Source organism: Ambystoma mexicanum, chromosome 2p, assembly GCF_040938575.1.
Source record: "Ambystoma mexicanum isolate Mex_15411 chromosome 2p, UKY_AmexF1_1, whole genome shotgun sequence".
Classification (NCBI taxonomy): domain Eukaryota; kingdom Metazoa; phylum Chordata; class Amphibia; order Caudata; family Ambystomatidae; genus Ambystoma; species Ambystoma mexicanum.
Window position 1 is genome coordinate 726,574,818 of NC_090923.1, and position 24,209 is coordinate 726,599,026.

Consider the following 24,209-nt stretch of genomic DNA (forward strand, 5'->3'; position numbering starts at 1 on the left):
TGGGCAGTCGTCCACCCTAGGACTTTGATATATTTTTGCAACCTTTTGTACCATACTGCAGATAATTGACACAAGCACGAGGCAGACCATTGTGTTTCTGGTGGAAAATATTACAACGCATTTTATTACATATGTATAAAGTAAAATATCAGCACAAGTACGATCAGCAAGTCTGTGTATTCAAACATGGATCAATTTAATTTCAAAGCAACACCCCCATTTTTGAACAGTTTTCAAATGTATGTCCCACTCCCCAAACCTTGCCGTTGCCTTCTCTCTAGTACAAGTGTGTGGCCTCTGGTGCGAACTGTAAGGATCACTGTCTGTTTTTAACCTCGTGAAGGTTGAAGCTGCAGGGCTGCTACACATGACATGACAACCTAAATCCCTGCAGTGTCAGGCATCCTAAGGGGCGAAGAGTCCTCTTTGGTAAATATTTTTAATCTTTTGTTTTAAAACCTTTATTTTCTTTGGGAATAATAGTAGACATTGCAACACAGTTTAGGATACACATCTATTGTAGCGTATTATCAAAAGCAATTAAAAAAGACCCCAAAAAAGTGTGTACATTTGTGTTCAAATATCAGACTGTTCCCCATTCTTGATTATATTCTATAACTTCAACAATAACGTGGCAACTTTCACCGGGACCTCTGGGGAGTCGGCACACAGGAAAGAGAAAAGAACAACTCCAGTCTTCCCCTTCTTTGAAACCTTCATCTACATCAGTGCAAATTGTTTGAGAAGCAGTGGTCTGTGGTACACATTTTCCTTATCTCCCACGTAATCAATGAATGGAGCCCAGATTCTGTAATATTTTGGGATACGGTTAAGGGTCAGCAGGGTTATTTTTTCCATAACCACCACCTCCCAAACATTTACCCACCAGTGAGCCGCTATGGGCCTGAACTGAATAACCTCAGTCCTTTAAGATGAGTAGCAATTACCCTGGAGATGGATGGTGATGCAGAAAATACTCAAATATCAATAATCAAAATGACTCAGTTAGTTGGTAAAAAGGATAACTGTTTTATTTGCAATTCTCCAAAACAGGGAGCATAACGAACATCAACAAATTCACTCGAGCATCTTACTGAACGAGTTTATATATCAAAAACCTATCATCATTGACGTTGACCTGCGTCACCACCAAGGTCATCCTACGTGGCAAACTACAAAACCTAATGACAATTGTGATAGGCTCTAAGTGAACATCTAAATATATGTTCTATACTAATATGAGATAGTGAGTGAAAGTGATAGGTTGCTTAACATCAGGTGAGGCAACTAAGCCCTCCCCTCAAAATGGCCACTATGAACGTCACTAAATACACAACGTTGCATTGGCAACACAAACTATAGGACCCTTAATTACGCGGCCCTCTACAATTGGTTGGCACTCTAACTTTCGTCAGTACTTTTCCACCTACGTCTAGCAACACGCAGATTGGACTTCCAGGTGATGGTGAGTTCGTCTTAACCCCAGCTTCCCACCAATTAACATATCAATCCATCATCACCTCAGTGGTCTGCTGGCAATTAGGCTTTGAAGCTCGGCCCTGAGTTTGTTCTGTACTGTGGAGAATCGGGGGAATGATGACACGCTCTGCCCACATGCGTAGGTGTGAGCATCTTGCTCGTCCAACTTCATCCTTCTACGTGACTGAAGACCATGTTTTTGAGCTTTCACTGTCTTTAAAATACTATTTTTTAATAGACATCTGACGTCTTCTTCATTTGTTCGTGTCTTTGAACAGGAGTTTTGATCTTTCCCACGATTTGTATCCAATGCTAGTAAACCACATCCTGATAAGACCTTGGCTTCTTAGCTTCATGGCTCATCCAACCTCGCCTTTTTCGAGATTCACTTTTAATTCATGTGTTTTCTTACTGCGACACGCTGAGAAGAGGCCTTCCTTTTTTAGTCCAATTCTGCTATAACACGTAGTGGAAACATCCATCGTTTACTCATTATGCATATATGTATATATTGGCGCATGCCGCAATCTATTCACTATAAAGCTAGCCTCAAGAATAATTTGTCTGCTTGTGTTTTTTTGCATCTGTACAAGTGTAAACTGACTTGATATCTTCATCCATTTTATGGCATAAGCTTCTACACCTTGATCCCAAGATGTCACTTATCCTTCATACTTTCTTGATGCCTTATAGAATATCTACATTCTCTAGTCTCTGCATCGTTTCTTAGGCACGTCAGCTCTGTGTGATGTCACCATTCATCTAGATCATTCATTTGCTCTGCTTCGTCTGGGATTTAATTCCAACTGCCGTCATATTTTCTTGTATGCAGGTATGGTTCTCTCAATGGGAACCTTGTCTCCAGGATTCTCTTAGATATCAGTATTTTCACTGGTACCGCACATGTCTCACATCCGGGCTCCCAACATACAGGCAATATGGGTGAGGGAGTTGAGGTGGGGGTACTTGGCTCCTACTCAACAGTCACCCCACTGGGTGATTTATCGACCACTCTCTCATCATCCTTCACATCCAGACATCTTGATCTGAAGAAAAGCTTCTTTGGAATCCATATCTTTATGACTCCTTTCAGGCATCCTGCTGATTTCACATGCTCATATTTATTCCATGTCATGAGACTGCGCTGTCCATTTGGACTACAATAGATCCATCTCCCCATATACTTCTTATGATTCTTTAGATACAGAAACTCTTCTCAGGTGCATGGATACTGGCCTTCACAAAGTCTCTGATTTCTTCATCTGTCAAGTCTTTGGCCTTCCATCCTGGTTCAACATTGATCATGATCTTCATCCCTATGGCTTTCTTGGCTGTTTTCTTGCATTGGGAGATTATTATCTTGATCACACAAAATCCAAGCAATATCATTAGTATCAGAGCTCCAAGAAATTAAAAAATGTCTGCCTACCATCGTGGAACCCAAGAGAAGAGGGATCCAAACCAACTATCATCAATAATGTCTTCCACTTTATTGATCATCTGGCGGTGGAGTTTTGTCAGCATACCTGTGGAATCCATCATGTTTCCATTCTTTTTTTTGATAAAACATTTTATTGATTTGAGACAAACAAACAAACAAACAACATAAGCACACTGTCGATACAGGTCATTGATTGTTTCCCACCGTTATTACAGACAACATTTCAAAATTGAGTTCACTGCCCCTTCACAGGAGCTACATTCGATTTCCCCGCTTTATTGGTACCCTGGATGTCGAGGGGCGCTACATTCTCTTTTCTTATTCGCTCATACAGAGTCACCTTTCAGTGGGCGTCTTCCCATTTTTGCCATACCTTTTGCGCCTTGGCCAGACATCCTCTGGCCGTGTATACCCTGTGCTCCATTGCAACACAGATGTCTACGTCTGTCGTCCATTGTCCATAACTCAGAGTCACCTCCGACCCCGATTTCTGAGCAATGTTTCTTTTGATAAGTGCGGTAGTGGTGAACACAAACAGTTTTTCATATTTTGACAGGTCGACTTCATCATCTATTCCCAACAGTAGCAGCTTAGGATCTCTGGGGATCTCTTTACCTAGGACTCTAGATAGCTTCTTGCAACATGCGTCCCAGAACTGCTGAATGTGTGTGCATGTCCAGAATAAGTGAAAGAAGGTACCTTCTTCTGTCTTGCATCGCAGGTAGGTTGGGTCATTTATCCTTCCCCATTTGTAGAGAGTCACTCTAGGATAGTATACTCTATGTAGTATCTTTAACTGTATCAGCCTGAGCCTTGACGATATGGCTACCTCCCTAGGAAACATCAGAGCTATGACCCATTCTTCCGGCAGTATTGTACCCACATCAGTCTCCCATTTGGTCTGTAGAGCTCGCAATTCTGTCTTGCCAAAGGAGGTTATGGCACTATACAGGACTGACGTCACTTTCTGAGTGATTCGCTCCGGGAAGAGGTTCCTTTGTATTGGGGTGAATTCCGGCAATGCGGTCATATCAGGGAGATTGCCTTGTAGTGCGTGTTGCAACTGAGTATAATGATATTGTTCAGTTTGGGGAAGTGTGAGGTTGAGCGCCAGCTCCGAGAATAGAATTACGGTGCCCTCTCTCACGACATCACCCATTGTCAGTGTTCCATGTTGGGACCAGAGCGGCCATTTGGGGAGATTGTATACACCCGGGAGATTTCTGTTGTTCCACAGTGGTTGGGCCAGCGACAGCTTGTTGCCCCATCTCACAAATTTGTGTGCGTCCGTCCAGATTTGGGTTAGGTGTGTCCGCATATTGGAGATGTTTGGATGGGCCCTTTTCCTACAAAGATATTGCATGACAGGGTTTTCAGGAGTGTCAATTTCTAATGCACGGTTATGCAGCGCGGATTTGTCCGCGTGTAATTGGTCATTTACGATTGTCAGTTGGCTGGCCAAATAGTATATCTGTATCCGGGGATGCCCTATTCCGCCCTCCCAAATGGATCTTTGGAGCGTGGCAAGTGCTATGCGGAGGGGGGGCATCATTCCGCAGCAACTTTCGGATTGATTGATCTATTTTCCCGAATACGTTCGGGGGGACGTGAAGTGGGGCATTTTGTAATATGTATAGGCGTCGGGGCAGGGACATAATTTTAAAGAGCGCTGCTCTGCCTAGTAGCGTCAGGGGGAGGGATGCCCAGTGTTGGGAATCTTCCACGAGTCTCATCATCACTGGGTGTAAGTTTCTGGGGACATAGTCATTGAGATTATTTGTGACGAGTATAACCAGGTACTTGAATTGCTCCCTTTCAACCTGATAGGGGTATTGTGGGGGTATCGCTTGTTCTACCTGCCCCAGCGGGAACAGGATGGACTTAGCCCAGTTGATCTGTAGGCCGCTGAAGGCGCCATATTTTTGTAGCAATCCGGTCACTATGGGACAGGATCTTACTGGATCGTACAGATATACAAGCAAGTCATCAGCATACGGGGACACCCTGTCTTCCCAGCTTTCTGACCAGCGGAAGCCCTTCCATGTCACATTGCCTCTCAATAGTATCACGAGTGGCTCGATTGCTATCGCAAATATCATGGCTGACAGAGGGCATCCTTGCCTGGTTCCCTTTCCTATTTCAAAGGGGTTTGATGTATAGCCGTTCACCTTTGTGACTGCTGTTGGTGCTTTATACAGTAGTTTGACCCAGCTCATGAATTGGGGCCCAAATCCCATTCTTTGCATTATTTCCCAGATCGCTTCCCATCGAACGCCTTTTCAAAATCTACCGCCAACAGGGCTAGTGGGCCCTGAATGGTGGGCACATTTTCTATCGCCGTATGTAATCGATGTATGTTCATGCGCGTGGATCTTTGTGGCATGAATCCAAATTGATCCGGGTGAATCAAGGAGGATATCATTGGCTGGAGTCGATTAGCTAGTGTTTTCGCAAGGATTTTGGTTTCGGTGTTGATGAGAGAAATCGGTCTGTAAGAACTGCATCTATCCGGGGGCTTGTCTGCTTTGGGTATTACCACTACAGTGGCTTGTCTCAGGTCTCGTGGGAGGAATCCCTTGCTGTGGGAAGTTTCATACATTTTTAATAGATGTGGTGTAATTATGTTTGTACCCATTTTTTTCCACACCTCTACTGGGAAGCCGTTGAGCCCCGGGGTTTTCCCGGGTTGGAGGTCCGCTATGGCTGCAGACAATTTGTCCTCTGTGATATTTGTGTCTAGGAGGGCAGTTTGTTTGGGTGTTAGAGAGGGAAAGGTATCTTCGACTAGGATTGTGGTATCAATGGGGGAGGTCGATGCTTTGTAGAGCTCCCTATAATAGGAGGCGAACCCCTCCGCAATGTCCCGGTCCGCTGTTAAGAGTGTGTCCCCCTGTGCCCTAATCGCCCTGACATGTCTGAGCCCTTCATCTCGCTTCTCCAGCCATGGCAGCATTTTGCCCGCTTTATCCCCAGTTTCGTACACTCTAGCTCACGTTGCTGTGTGCGCCTGTTTGGCGTTGTCGAGGGTGATATTTTGTAGTTGTTTTTGTGCTAGTTGCAATGCCCGGAGAGATTCCGGTTGGCCTTGGGATATATGGGTTGCCTCTACCCTCTGCACTCGCAATTCCGCTTCCTGGATTGATTTAGCTTGTTTTTTCTTATGGGCCACGATCCAGGAGATGAGTTCCATCCTTAATACCGGTTTATATGCTTCCCATACAGTTGTTGGGCTGCCTACAGAGTGTTCGTTCACTTCAAAGTACAATTCTGTAGTTTTTTGTACACGCTCCAACAGTTCTGGGAAACCCAGGTAGTAACTGTTCAGCCGCCAGGTAGGTGGGGGGGTCGGTCTATCGGTGTTGATTTCTATCATGAGTGGGGAGTGGTCTGATATGCCCCTGGGTAGGAATTGCGCTGCACTTACTAGGTGTATTTCAGATGTTGGCAGAAAAAAGTAGTCAAGCCTTGATAATGAGGCATGGGCCCCAGATAGGAACGAGTATTCCCTCGTGTCAGGGTGTAGGTGCCTCCACACATCTTTCAGTCCATGGTATCCGTAAATGTGGCTAATTTAGTGCACGTGGAGGGGTTTCTCGCGCGGACATGTGTGCGATCAAGCTCCAGGTTCATTACCTCATTGAAGTCTCCCCCCACTATCACCAAGCTCGAGGGATCTGCAGTGATTACGGGTGTTAAGTCGTCGATTAGGGAGGTAAATAAGGTGGGTGGGGCATAAATGGCTAACATGGATATGGTGCGTCCCCAGAGAGTCCCGGTTATATGTACATATCTGCCTCCCGTGTCCTGTGCAACGGTTAACAGTTTGAAGGGCAATCGCCTGTGTATTAGGATCAGGACTCCCCGGGCCCCCATGGAAAAGCCTGAGTGCAATGCTATGCGGTAATTTGATCGCTTGAAAAGTTTGCAGTTCGTGCCCGCTAAGTGGGTTTCCGTTAGGAAGGCTGCGTCTGGCGCATGTCGATTTAGTTGTTGTAAAACAAGGCGCCTCTTAATGCTACTGCCCAGCCCGTTCACATTCCAGGTCATAATCTTAATGGACTTGGTGTTATTCCTGTTGTTGGATTCCATCATATCAGATAGGCATTGGGCGTGGCGGGTTGTGCTGTGTGTGTCGTGTGGTAGTGAACTTTATCTCTCCGGTGGGAGCCAGATCCCGACCTATAGTGTGCTGTAACTTCTGTGTCCGAGTGGAGCCACAGGCCATTTTAAAACAAGGAACTAAACAAATAACTTCTGATGCAATTTCAAACTCCCCTACCCCCTCCCCATACTCCGCCCCAACATGAAGTATCTGTCGCTCGAACATCAGTCCGAGCTCGCCAATGGTTTGCTCGGACAACAGTTACAACCCCTACAACTTCTACAACTGTTCCCACGTAACTAGGAGGGTGCATGTGTCCGAAACGGCCGCTATATGTTTCCTCATCCGTGTCAAATACCTTGTTGCATTGTTTCCATCGGATGCCGATCCTCCGTAGTGGGTGCCGCCATTTTGGGTGATCGCTGGTACCTTGTCTCCCACCTCAGCCCTCCCCCACAAGTGGTGGCATAATGTGATCACGGTTCGGTGGCTGGTCCGGGGGGGGGTCTCTGGCCGGAGGATTTCCAGGGTGCGCGGGTCTGCTTCTTCGATTCGGTCTCCAGTCGCCATCTATGTGTAGTTCTGGCCACCTCCATGCCTCTTTAGGGTCAGTGAAGTGGACCGTTGCCCCTTTATGGAAAAATTCAGTTGGGCTGGAAAGATTAGGCCATATTTGACATTTGGAGAGCGCAGCTGTCTTTTGATTTGCTCAAATGATTGCCTCGCCTTTTGCACTTCTCTTGAATAGTCCGGAAATAAGGCAATTCTGGAGCCATTATGGGTGATCGAGCCCCTCCTGCTTGCCATTTGCAACAATGCGTCCTGATGTCTGTAATTCAGGAACCGTGCCACCACCGTGCGTGGCAGGGATCCAGGCGGGGGACGCCCCGTGGGCCCTCAGTGAACTCGTTCTATCGAGAAGAATTTGGAGAAGCTCTTTTTGTCGAACAGGTCGATGAGCCATTGTTCCAGGAACAGTTCCATGCAGTCACCTTTGGCCTTCTCAGGCAAGCCTAGGATGCGTACATTGTTCCGTCTCGACCTGCCCTCTCCTTCGTCTACTCTCGCTTCCAGTACCTTCAGGCGTGCCGTGGTTCTGTGGAGTTGCTGCTACAGGCTCCTTAGTCCATCCTCCGTCCCAGATATACGCTGCTCGGCCTCACCGGTGCGGGACGTCAATTTTTGGAGATAATTGCGTAACAGCGAGACATCCACGCTTATTCCATCGATGTTCTGTTCCATGGAGGCACGGGAATCGGCGATCGCCGCCATAATGTCCTTCAGAGAGATTGCTCCTGTTTCCGCCTCCATTGTTTCACTGCAGTCTTGCTCTACCGGTGCATTCGCCGCGGCAGTGGTGAATTGATCAATTTTGCTTTGAGTACCGGTTTTCCTGGATTTTTCTTTTCCCATGTCAGAGGTTTTACACAGGAGTTTCTGCATAACATGTGTTGCCAGTGAGTCCGATGTCCGATGAACACCTTTCGATTTGGGCGGCTGTGTGCTGGGGGCCAGTTAGGGCTTGGCACGGGGACAAGACTTGGTTTGAGGCGCCTCAGGCTCTTCTTTTGCAGGCTTCTCACTTACACTCATGCAGTGGCGCAGCCGTGTCCCGCGCGCGGGGCGCTCCAGGGCGTCTCGTCCGTGCTCACTGCCCCTTCGACCAGGCCTGTCCTCGTGTGCGACCTCTTCAGGCGTAAAACTTTCTCTCTCCTGGACCGTCTGGCGGATGAGCGGGAAGCTTTCCAACCCCCTCAGCGGGACGGGCGTCGGGGTGGAGGCGAGGCAGCCTTCCTCTCGCGGGCAACCCCCACGTAGCCCCGCACCATGCCTCTCCGTCTGTTACTGTCCACCCACCCGCACCCCCTCCGTGTTGGGGGATGTCTCAGGTCTGCTCTACGCACCTCTCGTCTCCTTTAGCCGGCGTTCGTTCACAATATTGTATCTTTGCTGCGTAGGCAGGTTTACATCGGCATGTAGCCCGGCGCCATCTTGGAATCGCTCCCTCGGGACACTTCAGGGAGATCTCTGTCCTCCGGACGCCTCGCCGTTGCACTTTTCGCTATGATTTTCTCAAGAAAATTTGCAGCAGCGGTTCCCCTCGCCGAGGGTGTGATTAATAGTTGTCGTTCGACACGGATTGCAGCCGATTTAAGCAGGATGTATGTAGAAGGGCCGGGAGCTCAAAGGCTCACGTCCGCATCGTTCGGTAGCTAGCAACGCCCCCCCATGTTTCCATTCTTGAAATCATGAGCAGATATGAATGTGCTACATGATTCTCAGATTTTTGCACAAACACCTACATCCATAGCTGTGATCATATCCAGGACGTATCTATTCTGAAGAGTCATCAGTCATATGGCTCTCAACTGTTCTCTGATTGCGTTGAATCCCTTTATGGTAGTGTTGATTGTTTGTAGCAATTCCCATCTGGTAATCTGCAGCCATTTGGTATTTTCTCCAACCTGGACACGGCATGAAGATCAATGAAAATACTGAAGCTGTCTGGCTAAATAGTCTGTGCTTGTAAGGAATAGCATCAAAAGCCTCTATAGCTTTTGCTGAGAAATAGATCTCTCTCTTCATTCTTCTCATCACTGCCACAGATCGCTTCCACCTCAGGTGACCATCTGCTTTTGGAAAACTGTCAAGGTTTAAGTCACTTTTAGGAATCACCAGTGCTGGAACATGAATATTCACTAGTGAGCATCGTCCTCCCCAATTCTTGGGTAGCCTCATGTATGCTTTGGATTCACAAGCCCAATAGTGATCCATGATTATTGCTGTTCCAAGTATCATTCCTGGTATGTCAAAGATTCGACCACAGTTCTGATTCTCTCCAACTTTTCTTGTGCCATTATTTCTGAAGCACAGCTTCACACTCTCCAAAGGCACTATCTGTAAGGGTCCTCCCCTGTTTTCGACCCAGGTCAGTAGTTTAGTAGGTCTTGGCCATAGGGGCTTACAGCCATTCTGCACTATGTCAATGGTAGGTTTGTAGAAACCAATGACCACCCAGGCTCTGCAGATCGCCACTCCTTCTTCACATCCATCTGCTGATAACACTGATCCCCAGATCTTCATTTGGCCTCTGTTCTTCCATCTACAGATTTCTTCTGCAGATTTTCCTGAACTCTCCAGTCTTGTGTTTACTTCCCATCTGATTCCAGCTCCTTTCACCCCAGGGTTCTCTTATCTGATCACATGATTCTTAGTGTGAGCTCTGTTTCTTGTCTTTGTATCCTGGACATAATCATCTTCATCTGAATCTGTCCATTCAGTTGCCCATTTGAGATAAGCATCTCGGCCCATAAACTGGCCTCTTGTTGGGCAAAGTGCTATGTGAGAAAGACAATGTGCTGTCTGGACATCTATTTCAATAGCTATGAAGATTTTAGACTTCCCCACACTATAAGGCAGGGGTGCACAGACAAAGCATTCCTCCTTTGAGGTCCTTCTTCCCACTTCCCTCATATGTTGATACCATATGTTGTTTCCTAAATGTGTTGTACTGTCCAGATAGTCATTTAGCTCAAAGTCACCTTCCCCAATATCTCTCTCAGGTCTTGTTCTTCTCGTATGATCTGCCATGATTATCTCATACAACATGTCAGCATAACTCATTCTAACTGGACCAATCATAGGCACATTTGTCAGTGGACTGGGTGTGGTTACGCACTTTTTCTAGTAAGGTTCACCTTTCAACACCCATTTCTTCTGTCTCCCTTGTAAAGCCTGATTCTGGTTTGTAAAAATATTCTCTAAGACACCTTAAGCATGTGATTGACTATTGGTGACATTTACCTCGGTCTTAGGTGACTCTTCATCATTCTTTGGAACAGGGATAACTACATAGGGTCTTGTCTGCCTAGTAGTTGCCACGTTTATACCTTCCTTCTGCTTAGGAAGATTCTCATGAGTTTTTGCTCCATTCAAATCTAAGTAATAGAAGGTTTGCACAGTAAGTGAAATCAATATTATTATGAAAAAAATGCAAGCATAATTAATGCAGAGAAACGAGAGTGTACAGCATTGATTTTTTACACAACGTGGACATCTCTCTGGAACTGGCATGATGATATTGCTACTAATACTTCTCATTTTTATTGCCTAACGAAGGACAAATGAAGCTTTAATATGACACCATTATGCACTGGTTTTTGGAAACTGCTGATCTCACTTGATAACGTTCCTTGGTCAACCGACTGCTTACTGGATGATGAACACAAAGTCCCAGTGCACTCCTCGAATCAGCCTTTTGCTAGACGACATGATGATTTTCTTTAGCATGAAACAAGGGTTCTTTTTTAGCCAGCAATTCCTCGATCTGCTCCTTGAAGAAAAAGCCTCATTCAGATCTCAGAGTTCTCTCGGAATAAGCATTTACTTGAAATATGATGTCTCTCAAAATCTCATTTAATGCTGCATTATTTCTCGGATCCCTTAGGAGTGTGCAGACATCTGTGTGTCTTTCAACATGCTGTGGACACTCTTCAACCAAGTAATAAAATACCAAACTGACCAGTCTATGTGCATTGTTAGAGGATATGGGCATTTGTACTCTCCCAACTGTATTCAGGAAGCTGAAGAATTTGTTGAGTGATAACTAAAATCAATCTTCTCACAACTGGGCCATTCTTAGGATCTTGCAAGAAAATAGAAATGCTAGCAGTTCTCCCCACAAGCGATGGGTATGCGCACAATACAAACTCGAAATAAGCAAGAACGATCCATGAATTGTTGTCATCAGGAATAACCATGAGCAAATCCATACAGGAACTCAGTGAGGAATGAATCAGGATACTGTACCCTCTTCCAGTTGTGGAAAACGAAATCAAGATCTGACATATTCTTCTTCTGATCAAGGCTTGAGCATGCCTCAGTCCAATGTCACAAACTCCTGTGGCTCAAGAACAAATATCTTCCCTCAATTCTTCCCCAAATGACTGAAAAGAATGTTTGCAAATAAGCCAAAGTCCAATGAACTCTTTGTCTTTACTCAACAGGTTCTGCATCCTTCTTCCTCGTCATAGACCTTGTCTGCGCGTGCTGAGGTTCTTCCCCGATGCTTGCTTCCGAAGGGTGTGGGGGTGATGGGGTCTCTCCAGCATAGATCTTTATGTCACCTAGAAAAGTCCAAGTGCGTCTGCCTTGCACTCTGACTGCAGATGGCGGATTAGAATTGCATATCCGGGGAACACTTTAGGAACACATAATTCTTTAAGTACACTTGTTGAAGCATCTCCTTCTGTGTTCTGCGCTGCCCCACACCCTCTTCACCGTAGCTGTCCTGAAATGACAGAGATACTTGAGGTCATACACGTAAGATAGTCACGTAACTCCATTCCTAACAGATCTGATGTTGGCTGGGCATCATTTCTAACAATGGATGCGGGTGTGAGGGGTGTCCTCATTCGCCTCCCTGCCACTATTTCATGGGGGGTAAGATGGTGGTCCAAACCTGGTTGGTTCCTCAATGCATATAATGCCAGTGGTAGGCAATGCAACCACTCTTTCTTCAAGGTTAGCTTCAATTTAGGAATTCTTTCCTTGAGCACGCCATTGAGCCTCTCACAGATCCCATTTCCTTGTGGATGATAAGCCGAAGAAATGTTGTGCTTTATACCAAGCAACACACTTATCTGCTCAAAGACACTGTTAACAAAATGAGGACCATTATCTGATCTTAATAGTTCACATATTCCCCATCTAGGAAATAATTCTCGCACTAAGAATTTTACTGCACAAGTGGAATCTGGGTGTGTACACGGACCAGCTTCAATCCATCATGAAAAGGGATAGACTACTACAATCATGCATCTATACCCATTACATACTTGCAGCATGTCGACATAATCAATATGCAAATGCTGAAAAGGGCCATTAGGTCTCAGGATAACTCCTCTAACTGTGCACAGTGTGTGCCCAGCAGTGAACTTTTGACAAACGATGCAATTCACTACATAGAATGCAACGTGTTCTAACAAATTTGCTACAAACCAATCCTCTGCAATAGTTGCAGCAAGGCTTTCTCTAGTTGTGTGCACAGGGTAGTGTAGCTGTTCCAGCGTCACCCTTAATAAGGCTACAGGCATAACTGGTTTACCAGTGCTGTCTTGTCACCATAATTCTTCAGAGGGGTTTAAAGAACACCCTCTTCGCATCCATAGATCCTTCTCATCTTGAGGTGCTTCTCTATTAATTGTGTCTTCGAAAGATTGCTATAGGACTCAGACACACTCATCATCACCACCATTTTTTCATTTACATTAGGCGTATCAAATAACATAATGTCTTCTGAACATGCATCGCGTTTGGCTTCATCGTCTGCTGTTTGATTTCCGCATGAGATCAAATCTGCCTTTTTAGTATGAGCTGCGCATTTAATGACTGCGATGGCTACTGGGAGTTGTAGTGCCCTAGTAAGCTTGTCCAATAAGGCGGCATGTTGCACTGGAATGCCATCCACTCTGAGGTAGCCCCTCCTTTTCCTACGTATCCTACGTACTAATCCTGCGTGCACTGTCGACGTCACATAGGCTGAGTCACTGTACACCATTACTTACTGGTCTGCATGATTCTCGAGTGTGACTATCAGCGCCACTAACTCTGCAGCCTGTGCTGAATAGCAAGACGGGAGTCGTGCACTTACCAATGTTTGAAGCTCCCCATTGGCTGTATGTTTTACCACAGTGGCACCTGTATATCTCTGTCCATCATTTTGATCGATCCTTGAAGAACCGTCAATAAAAACTATTTCTCCCCCTGCCAAAGCATTTTCTTTTATCCTAGGGATCTTATCATAGAACTCTTCATAGTTCAAAAGTCGTGCGCACGCTCATCCTCTGCCAGTGGTTCAGCTACAAACATGGCAGGATTGACTAACTTGCATCAAACTATTTTAATGGCCGGATTTGATATCACTACCTCATAGGCAGAAGACCTTTGAGAATACAATGTCCCTTTTGCTTTCTCCAAAATGGCAAATAATGCATGCTCAACAAACAATGTCATAGAGCATTCCAACACTATACTTGCAGACTTCTCAATGGCTGTCACGACCCCCCGCCCAAAACCCCCTCTGGCAAACCCATTGGCTAGGTGGAGTCAGGACTCGGGCCTCTAGAGCCTGGCATCCTCTTCAAAAGCCCTCATGGGGCCAGTCCTGGCGCCTATGGCGCCAGGCTCATATACCATGAAAAACAATGTGCTTGGGAACTACTTTATTGTATTGTCAGCCAACATGGAGGCATCCACATAGCTTGGTTCCTAAGAACCAAGCTATTCAGTCTAGTGTTTTGGGTGTGGCAGCCTAGGGACTACTTTACCTGGACTATTTTGTTGGGGCTATTTAAACCACACCCGAGCAAGACAACACGCTTCGCGTTACTTTGCAGCTTGCAACGTGACGCTCACCGTGTCCAGCTATTCCCTCGAACCTCGGAGAAGCAGAACCTGCAAGGAGACAAAAGGAACATCATTAGCAGCAGCATCTTACCTGCAGTCTTCATCTTTAAACACTCGCAGCTACTGAGAACAACTTCCTCGAATCTGCACGCCTCCTGGACAGAACGACCTGAAAGAGGAAGATAGAGGCAACATTAAAGAAAGCAGTAGAGACATTTACAAATCACGAACTGCTCAAAAGGCTTACCTGGCTGGTCACCTCTCGGCTGGCACCACTCCGGACATTCCACTTGCGCTGAAGAACACCGTGACCTACAAGGGAGGAAAACACAGATTAGCAATGGCAAGACTTCGCAGCGCTGCGTATAGCGCTCTTAATGTGCCATCATTTACCAGCGGGGCTCAACCAAGCCAGTTCGCCACGCTCAAGCTCTGCATACCTAAGGGAGAAAAAAGAGACATTTTAAACAAAGAAAGGCATGCAGGATTGCAACAAAACTAAAGAACAGCAATAGGACCTACCTGAACAATATCAAACGGGCCGGCGTCAGTGAAGTAACTGGACCGCACTCGCCCATGAAAGACAACGCGCCCCTGCAAAGAAGGCAGGACGGCGAGCAAGCCTAATTCTACCACAAGGTGAGGAGAGGGCGCCAGAGGGACTGAAATCATACGGGGGTGGAGGGAGGATACTTACCCCAGTCGGTCAGTCTTGAACACAGTCCTCCTGTATTTTCAGGCAGAACCTTCCCCGCAGACCACATCAGGGCAAAGCTGAGAAGCATACCAGCGAGTAACCTGGCTGGGTGGCGTCCCTGTGGATCCCAGGTGAGCGTGACAATGGCAAACGCAGCGGCCGCCAAAGATTGTTCACACAAAAAATGACCCCTCATTACTGTACAAAATACCTTCTTCAATTCCTCAAACCCTTCTTCCATCTCCTCAGCCCAAACAATTTTCTCTTGCGTTGCCTGTGCTTTCTTTAGAGCTTGTAATAAAGGCATTGTATATGAGCTATAGTCAAAGACCCATGGTGTGACATAGTTACATAATCCCAGAAATCTCTGCATGTGCATTATCATGTGTGGCTTTGTGGTTTTCAAGATAACCTTTTTTCCTTCTTGTGAAGTCAACTGGCCTATGTACAATACTTCCTGTTGACAATACTGTAACTTATCCTGGTCAACCTTATATCCTTTATCAGCGAGTGTAATCATCAACTGAACAGAATCACGTCTGCACCCTTCCTCTAAAGTGCTGCAAACTAAAATGTCATCTACGTATTGCAATACAACACTTTCCAAATCAATATTGCTTAAATCCATCTGGAGAACCCTATTGAACATCGATGGAGACTCACAATACCCTTGAGGTAATCTCGTGCTTTTTAACTTAGTCTCTCTGAACGTAAATGACATCAGATCCTGTGAGTCTTTGTGTAAGGGGGTTGAGAAAAACACATTTTTCAAATCAATCACAGTAAAATATCGTGCTTCAACAGGTATGTTACATAAAATTGTAGCTGGATTAGGAACTAGAGGGAACTCGGCTTCTACAATCTAGCTCATCGTGTGTACATCTTGAATTGGCCTCCATGACCCCCCCTTAGATTTTTTGATAGGGTACACTGACATATTACCCAGTGACTCTGACGTCATCAAGATGCCTTGATCCATCATGGCGAAAACCGTCTTAAAAATACCTTCATCTGCCTCTCGAGACATACTGTTGTGCTCGAGGTAAAATTGCTCCAGGCTTCAATTTAATCTTCACTTCTCCAACCTCCTTCAGTAGGCCTACGTCGTAGGGGCCTGTCGTCCATAATGAAACTGGCACTTTTGCGATGTCTTCCTCAAAATACTCAGGACGTTTTTGAGCTATCATAATTTTTTGAGGAACCTCTCGTTTGATGGCTCGTACCCAATAAGTAATACTCATCTCAAATATCACTTTGTCACCTTATGGATGATCTCCAAACACGTCCTCATCAGTGAGGTCAACCAATCTGTAACCCTCCCCAATGGCGATCACTGTACACCATCGTCTGCCATCATGGTCATTTTCATTAAGCAAAGCCATTTCCCCTCGCACTATGGCTGCTTGTAATTCTAAAGGAAAGATTTGCCCTTCCTCTTCATCCATGGGTATCTTTGGCCTGAATAAAAACTCATCATGTAGTCTCTTGGGTTTGCCCACTAGGCCTGGTAGCCATGTCAACAAAATGCATACCCCATAATGAAACACTTCAGGTTCCAACGCGACTGCTCTCATGGTCACTTGTCCTGCAAATCCCATAATAAATTTGCTCACATTTAAATAATGCATTCCTTGTGTTGAACACACTATACCTTTATCAGTAAATGAGATTGTCAAATTCAACTTAATCATCAGATCTCAACCTAATATATTGACAGGTGTCTGCCTTGAATACAGCAGTGGCATCGACATGCCACATTCTCCTACAGAGACTGGTAAATCTTCAGTAAAAGAAACTCTGCTTATAGCTCCTGTGAACCCTTGAGAATTATTGGCATTGCCAGACATTGAAAATGTTCCCTCTTTTATACACAAGCCTGTTGCGCCCGTATCTACTAAAAATGAAAAACTTTTGCCTCATATACTGATATCTACCTTTGGTTCCTCGTGAGGACTTGGCGTCACGGATAGTATTGAACACATCAATTCTCCCAGTGAGCTGTCCTATTGTGGATACAGCCTCATTCCTGCACTAGTAAAAGGGTTCCCTCCCTCTTCAGTGACACCTCCTATCCTAGGAGTCATTAACTGTCCTATGCTCGTGCTTTGCTGTATCTGCATGGGTGAATGCTGCGACTGCCCTTGCAGCGGATTCACTGCGGCTTGCTGTGTTTGCGAATTTTGCTGCATTCCCAGCGCTTGTGCCTGTTGCACCGTTTGATTCTGAGCAAACCCATCTCCACTATGCTGTGACTATGCAGGTGGGTATGAAGTCCCCCCTCTCGAAAATGTACCATTCTGCACAAACCCTTGACTTCTATACATACGAGCTAAATGCCCTGTCATTCCGCATGCCTAACATACAGGAGGCGGAAAGATCCTATTCTGCCCATCCTGCATATTTTGAAACCTTCCTTGATTGTTCTGAAAGTTCCCCTGATTGTTCTGCCAATTCCCTTGATTATATGGAAAATTTCTACCTTGAAATACTCCTCTTCCTCATGGAGCAAATCCATTATTGCCTTGATCAAACTGCCTTTGTTTAATTCCCTGCAGCATGTTTGCTACCTGCTGTGAATTTGATCCGTCTCCACTAGTTATCATTGCCCCTTCAATAGCATACTTTGATAATTTTTTTGCACTAACTTTGCCTCTTCGCCTTTCCTTATATCATCTTTTTTTAGATTATTTTCCTACAAGAGGCTGCAATAATGCGCAATGGTCAGCTGAATAATGCGCAATGGTCAGCTGAATTTCTGACCATGGTTTTGCCTCTATACCCACTAACTTCTTGAGCTGCTCCTGTACCGGGTATGGCAGCCCTTGGCATAATATATGATAGAACACAGGAATCGATTTTCCGCAAGATTTGCGTGTCTCCAAGCTCCACTGCTCTTGAAAATTCTGAATGTAAGCGAGCGGATCTTCCCCTTCCTTTTTCATCATTATAGCTCCCATATCGGACATGGCTGGATATAGTACTCTAAGCGCTTTCCAGACTGCCGCTCTACAGTTATTGAGCGGTGCTCCATCATGAGCAGTGTTAACCGTAGTAACACCAGCATACCCTGCTCTGGACCAAATGTCATCAGCTCTCTCTCCAAGGATAGCAATCAGGAGACCCTTAATGTCCCCTATAGCCAAAGTATTTCCTCCTGTCATCTTTTCTAATTCATGTATCCATTTCCCAGCACCAGAAGTTAAACTCTGAAGTTTACAGCTTAAATTGTCCTTGTCCATTTGGGTTCAAGGTATATACTTTGGTCTAGCTCCCCCTTTCTCTAGCAAGGGAAACTGTGAAACCCCAAACTCACTCTCATCTCCCATCGTGTGTCTATTCAAGGCAGGGACAATATTTCCACACCGCTTTCTTCCTGGCAGCGATCTTAATATGCTCACATAAGGTGGCGACTCTCCTCTCTCAGCATGAGGTTGCCCTTTAGGTTGGTCTGACAGCATCAATGATTTTGACACCCGCAGTATACCCACATCTAAATCTGACCATCTCACTTCCTTATCCATTGAAAAACAACCCTCAGGATCACATACGTCACCCCTTTCTTCTCCACAGAAGGTGTCTCTGTCTTCATCTGACATTTCCTGTGCCCAACTCGTATAACTTCTCTCCGCCTCATCTCTGTGTAGAGTCAGTCTATCTGAAGACAACTCCTTGGGGCGCATCGTACTACATGAGGCTCCCTCTATGTCGTACAGCTGTGTACTCTCAAGTCTATAATTTTTTCCCTTCCCTTTCAATTCTTTCTGGGCTCTCATGTCATGATAAACTTTATCGATTGCTTCCCCAATGCTTCTAGAGTCAAACTCGTCCTCTAGATTTACTCTAGACGGGCCTGGTAATGACTCATATTCTGGGAAGAACTCCTCTATGTCCTCCCATGCTACTTCTGGATGGGATTTCTTACCTCCTTCTCCAGGAGATCGAGATTGCATGCTCTTTGCCTTCTCTTTCGTTCTATGTCATCTTCAAGCTCTCTGCGCTTTCTTGCTTCCTCCCTTACCCAGTCTTCCTCCTTTTTCTTCATATCCCTTCTTTCGTTTGCCCTTCGTATCTCTTCATCCTTTCGTCTTTGCATTCTCTTATCCCTTAACTTTTTCCTATTATCTCATTTTCTCTGCTCCTCTGCCTTTTCCTGTTTCTTCAACTGTTCATCTTCATATAACTGCTCTCGTCTTTGTCTATCTTTTCTTTTCACCTCTTATTCTTTTGATCATTCTTCCCTAACTCTATCCTTTTTGTCTTGCCCATCTAGATCTTCCCTTTGTCTTACATCCTCGATGCCTTTACCATCGAGTTTGAGCAAAATCTGTCCACCCATCCATTTGTTCTGTAGAAGAGCTAACTCATCAGCTTTATCTCTTTCTCCCTTCCATCTCTTTATTTCTCTCCCTATATCTAAGATGTGCTTGCTCGATCTCTTCTCCCCTTGTCGTGTCTCTTCTTGTCCCTCGGGACTTTAGGAATTACATCTTTCTCAGTATTTTTCTCCAGGCCCTCATCACTGCTTTGCGCAGGCGACTCATATGCCGGGTTACTATACCCTGTTGCTGCCTTATGCTCCCTCAATGGGTATAACCCATCATCTTTCTTGTTTTTGCCATATATTTTCGACAGGGCGGGAGGAGCAGAAGGCTCCTCAGCCCCCTCTCTGCATACATTAAGGATCCAATCTAGATGGGGCGGCTCTTCTCTTTCCTCCTGGTACATTTTCCAAAGTTCTAAGCTTGCTAGTCGCTTGTCTAGGTTTTTTCCTGTATATGCTGCATGCAAATATGTTGTCATATGCTACAGGACTACCTTCGACAGTGACCCTCCTTGCGGCCACACACATTTTGTCTGTGGTTCCCTTAACCCATTCCGCACTATACTGTCTAAGCTTAGATGCATGTTTCGGCAATTGCTTGCAGAGGTGCACAAGTGGAGTAAAATCCTCCATTGTTTACTCGTCACTCTTGACATCAATACTCGTTTGCTTTTGTCACAGATTTTGAAAAACAATACGTTTCAAAAAAACAATATAATATGAGCGTGCACCAATCGTCGCAGGCTCCAATCTCTTTAAATCACGTTTTTCACTTTAATCTTGCTAAAAAACACCATAAACTCAAATTCAAACAATCACTTAAATTGTTCAACCTTGTGTTCTTCCTTTTTTCAACAATCACTGTTAACTATTACGTCATCATCAACACATAAATACATAAAATGAATAGATAAACAGACACACTCGATCGGGCACGTATATCTCTTATCTCTTACGATCTTTTCTCTAAGACTTGTCTTGCCCTCTAAACAATACTCCTACGGTGGTTAAATCAACCTCTTTAAGTTATGTCTTTAACCAAACTCGCTGTCTAATGCGTCCGCTATGAGATTTTAGGTTAGGAGATTTCTTCTGTTACGTTCTTTAAAACGCAGGCACATGGCGTATGCTATTCTCATGGCACTCTCCTCACGATACCTCTAATTGCTTGGCCACACACAAGTCAATTTCTATTCAATATTTTAACACTCTTATTTTCGAGTTATGTTTATCCCACCTCGCTCCGTTACACTTCTTTCCCTTATCACTTCTCATCACTTATAACCCATACACCGTTTTGCCAACTTGCTCAGTTTTTACTCACCATTCGCATGTTCGTATTCCAACACTATTGGGATCATACGCCTCTTTTACCGGCTCTCCAACTTCCCGTCCGTTCAGCTTCTCGTAGACCATGGGAGGGGATTCCGTCTGAAACCGAAGGGACTCATCACACCCTAATGGCAAGATTTTAACAATTTAAATTAAACCACTATCTACGGGAGCTTCACGTCCTGTTAGCCGAATGGCAGAGGTTGTGCGATATTGCTGGGACTCCAAAGTTTACTTATGTCGATGGATTTTTAAATCATCCTCTGCTTTCAAGTGAACTGAATAACCTCAGTCCTTTAAGATGAGTAGCAATTACCCTGGATATGGATGGGGATGAAGAAGTTACTCAAACATCAATAATCAAAATTACTCAGTTAGTTGGTAAAAAGGATAACTGTTTTATTTGCAATTGTCTAAAACAGGGAGCATAACAAACATCAAAAAATGTGCTCGATCCTCTTACTCAACGAGATTCATAAAAAACTGAGTTTATATATCAAAAACTTATCACCATTGACGTTGACCTGCGTCCCCACCAAAGTCATCCTACTTGGCAAACTACAAAACCTAATGACAATTGTGATAAATATATGTTCTATACTAGTATGAGACAGTGAGTGAAAGTGATAGGTTGCTTAACATCAGGGGAGGCAACTAAGCCCTCCCCTCAAAATGGCCTCTATGAACGTCACTAAACACACAATGTCCCATTGGCTACACAAACTATAGGATCCTTAATTACGCGGTCCCCTACAATTGTTTGGCACTCTAACCTTCGTCAGTACTTTTCCACCTATGTCTAGCAGCACGCAGATTGGACTTCCAAGTGCTGGTGAGTTCGTCTTAACCCCAGCTTCCCACCAATTAACATATCAATCCATCATCACCTCAGTGGTCTGCTGGCAATTAGGCTTTGAAGCTCGGCCTTGAGTTTGTTCTGTACTGTGGAGATTCAGGGGAGTGACGACACGCTCTGCCCACATACGTAGGTGTGAGTATCTTGCTCGTCCAACTTCATCCTTCCACGTGACTGAAAACCATGTTTTTGAGCTTTCACTATCTTTAAAATACTATTTTTTAATAGACCTCTGACGTCTTCTTCGTTTGTTCTTGTCTTTGAACAGGAATTTTGTTCTTTCCCAGGATTTGTATCTAATGCTAGTTAACTTCACCCTGATAAGACCTTAGCTTATTGGCTTGGCTTCATGGCTCATCCAGCCTCGCCTTTTTTGAGATTCATTTTTAATTCATGTGTTTTCTTACTGCGACACACTGAGATGAGGCCTTCCTTTTTTAGTCCAATACTGCTGTAACATGTAGTGGAAAAATCCATAGTTTACTGTTTATGCTTATAGGTATATATTGGCGCATGCCGCAATCTATTCACTATAAAGCTAGCCTCAAGAATACCTCATCTGCTTGTGTTTTTTCTGCATCTGTACACGTGTAAACTGACTTGATATCTTCATCCATTTTATGGCATAAGCGTTTACACCTTGATCCCAAGATGTCACTTATCCTTGATACTTTCTTGATGCCTTATGGAATATCTGCATTCTCTAGTCTCTGCATCGTTTCTTAGGCCCGTCAGCTCTGCTCTGTGTGACGTCACCATTCATCTAGATCATTCATTTGCTCTGCTTCTTCCGGGATTTCATTCAAACGGCCATCATGTTTTCTTGTATGCAGGTATGGTTTTCTCAATGGGAACCTTGCCTCCAGGATTCTCTTAGATATCACTATTTTCACTGGTTCTGCACATGTCTCACATCCGGGCTCTCAACATAAAGGCAATATGGGTGAGGTAGTTGAGGTGGGGGTACTTGGCTCCTCCTCTACAGGCCCTTCCCTGTTCCTTCCAAAATTGTGCCAGGTTATGCCTGCCTGCATTCAATACGTGTGTAATCTGTGTGGATGTGACCCCTGTCGTACTGTGTATACTCCATCTTCATCAGCATTTCCCAACACTATGATAAGCAGTGACATGGGGAGCCTTCATCCTGTGATATCTTTAATCCACCTTACTATCTCTTCCCAATACACCTGGATTTATGGGCATGACCACCACGTGACCCATGTGTCCAACCTGTGCACATCCCCTCCAGCATGTCGATGGAATTAAGGGTTTAACTTTATTAAGCTTGCCAGGGTCTTATACCATCTGTGTATGATCTTGTACATGCCTTCCTTTATAGTGGGGCATATGGGCATCTTGTGTGCAGTCTCTCAAATTATATTCCAAGATTCCTCAGAGATTATTATTCCGAGTTCCTTTTCCCATTTAGTCGTATATGAGAACAGCCTACTAACTAAGGTATTATCCAGCAGTCTGTAAACATGAAAAGCTGCTTCACCTCCCTTACCTCTGCTATTGTCAATTCAATCCCCTCCACTTCCCTAATCCCTGCCACCCTAATCTGTCTCTGTGTTATCCAGTGTCTTAATTGGAAATATCAATACCTTTCCCCCTCGCCTATCCGCAGGTCTTTCTTAAATCGTTCATAGGTTTTAGGATCTCCCCCAAGTTCATACAGTTCAGTCGCAGAGTCCCTTGGGCCGCCCATCCTTTCCTCCCCATAACAGGGTTGAATACGGGATTACATAGGACCCGGGTCATCAGGCCTACTCGAGGTATTCCCTTGCTTTTCAGTCCCCTTTTCCAGCAGACCAATAAATGTGCTGTGGAGGGCAAGAGCTTTCCCTCCTGCTGTCTAGAATCCCTTGATATGAACGGGAGGTTATTCAGGGGAACATCTGTTGCCCATTGTTCCACATCTTTCCATTTCTTTCTTCCCATAGGTGAGACCCAGTCCATTATTGGCTTTATCTGTGCAGCCAGATAATAGCACTTAACTTCCGGGGCCCCTCAGCCTATCCCCGTATGGGTTCCTGATAATTACATTGCAATTTATTCTTGGTTGTTTTCCCCCCATATAAATGAGAATGTTTTCCCCGGGATCCTCCTGCATTAAGCTGAGGCAATCGGGAGGCTGCAAAACATATTCAGCCGTCTAGGTATGAGGGTCATCTTGACTGCTGTGACCCTGCCCATCCAAGAGACTTCTTGTGCTTCCCATCTATAGAGATACCTTTCTGTCTCTTGCAACAGGCACGGTATGTTCGCCTTATAAAGCCCTTCATATGTCTGGGTGAGGTTTACCCTGAGATATGGCAGCAATCTTTTTTCCACGCTAGAGACTATGGGCCTCATTCTCAGTTTGGAGGTAGCCATGGCACTATTTGCGCCAAGGCTGCCTCCAAACCCGGGTCCGTGTCCAGTCTGGGTGAATGAGGACTTACCGGGACATTCCGACCTGTGCGGACCCAGTAAGTCCCCATTCACCCGACCATTCCCCATTCCCATTTGAGCCCCCATAGGGTTCAATGGGAATGGGGAAGGCGCTAATTATGGACCTGCTAATAGCAGGCC